Source organism: Etheostoma cragini, chromosome 15 (assembly GCF_013103735.1).
Source record: "Etheostoma cragini isolate CJK2018 chromosome 15, CSU_Ecrag_1.0, whole genome shotgun sequence".
In the NCBI taxonomy this organism is placed as follows: Eukaryota; Metazoa; Chordata; class Actinopteri; order Perciformes; family Percidae; genus Etheostoma; species Etheostoma cragini.
The window spans coordinates 1,792,028-1,794,164 of NC_048421.1; positions in this window are offsets into that span (position 1 = coordinate 1,792,028).

Sequence of the window (2,137 nt, forward strand, 5' to 3'; positions counted from 1 at the left end):
AAGATGATACCTGATGAAGGTCTAAGACGATACCTGATGAAGGTCTAAGACGACACCTGATGAAGGTCTAAGACGATAGCTGATGAAGGTCTAAGATGATACCTGATGAAGGTCTAAGACGATACCTGATGAAGGTCTAAGACGATAGCTGATGAAGGTCTAAGACGACACCTGATGAAGGTCTAAGACGATACCTGATGAAGGTCTAAGACGATACCTGAAGACCGAAACGTCCTGCTTGCGTAATGGTCAGTGTGCGGGACCCTTTCTAAGCTCCTACTCCTCCTATCTGCTACTTTGGGTCATATCCTACGACCCTGCCCGACAAAAAGAGGTGCGCAAAAAGCTTTTCTATTATCATTCTCTTTTGTAAAAGAAAAAACTGAAACTCAACGTCTCAACAAGTTGCACAAGAGATGCAAATACCTTTTAATTAGCACATCAACCGCTTGGTTTAGAAACAGGTATCTGGGAGAAAACCGACTTCTCAGCAGCTGCTTCTGCACACCGTTGTCTTCCTCATCTTCTCTCTCACATCCAGATTATTACTTTCTGGAAGAGAGCCTGTTGTTTAGAGTTTCTCATTTCATCTGCTCACATAAGAAGGAAATCACAGGCTAGGAAGAAAGAACTGAAACACTAAATACGGAGGAAGAATCTCTGGCCTCTATTCTAGACTCTAGCAACACAAAACAAATATATATACAGTATATTCATACTTTAACATCTTATTTTCACAAAATACATTCATAAATGAGTTACATACATTACTGACAAGCTTTATCATAATTATGCATTACACCTTTTGACCAACCTGTTCTTATAAGAATGAATCAAAGTGGAACGCACATCTTTCTTTCTCTTTAATGCCTGGGCTTTTATGGGGAAGATATGTTTGTTTATAGGATATGTTTCGACAGGCGAAACATATCCTATTTTTAGGTTTGTTTTGCTATATGTTGCCTGTGTGTGTGTGTGTGTGTGTGTGTGTATACGTTTTGGCTGTTGTTGTTGGTGTGTGTGTGTGTGTGCATTAAGTTAATTTAATTATAAGTTGTTGTTATTTTAAGTTTGTTTTGGTATCTGTGGCCTGTGTGTGTGTGTGTGTGTACGTGTACTTTTTGGCTGTTGTTGTTGTTGTTGGTGTGTGTGTGTGTGTGTGTGTGTGCATTAAGTTAATTTAATAATAAGTTGTTGTTTTTTAAGTTTGTATTGGTATTTGTGGCCTGTGTGTGTGTGTGTACGTTTTGGGTGTTGTTGTTGTGTGCTCTTGCAGGACTCTGCGTCAATTGTAATAGGCTTATGTGTGTGTGTGTGTGTGTGTGTGTGTGTGTGTGTGTGTGTGTGTGTGTGTGTGTGTGTGTGTGTGTGGAAAGAGGAAAGGGGGGTTGTCTTTTCATCAGCTGTCTGATGGACTAAAAGCACTGGTCGGGCCTTTTGCCCATGCTGCTTTGAAGCTGCACTAAATTACCATTCACGTCAAACCCAAAAACACACACACACACACACACGCATGAGAAAAGTGCGCATTGACTTTCATTCATCAGCTCGCGCTCTGAGCCCGTAACCCCGACAACAGCTGCCTGTGTTCGTCTCTCTGTCCCCTGTTGCTTTAGTGAAGTTATTATGAATAATACAACGAAGTTCCTGTCGTTTTCTCCTGTCTTCTCTCTCCTGTCCCCAGTTAATCGGTCGGTGTCAGATCAACCGACACGACCGGAAACGGGCTCAGCTCACGCGCTCCCAGCGTCAGCGTGCTTCATGTTGCCCAAAACCAACAAGACCCACGGAGGCAAAACGAAGCCTTGTTAGCTTCTGTGTGTCTGTGTGTGTTTCACGTAATGTGCATTTAGTTAATTTGGTCTTTTTGGTGTGTGTGTGTGTGTGTGTGTGTGTGTGTGTGAGCTTCTGTGTGTGTGTGAGCTTCTGTGTGTGTGTGAGCTTGTGTGTGGGCTTTTGTGTGTGTGTCAGCGTGTGTGTGTGCCTGTGTGTGTGTGTGAGCTTATGTGTGTGTGTGTGTGTCTGTGTGCGTGTGTGTGTGAGCTTATGTGTGTGTTTGTGTGTGTCTGCGCATTAAATTAATTTGTTTGTTTTGCCGTTTGTGGCCTGTGTGTGTGTGTGTGTGTGTGTGTGTGTG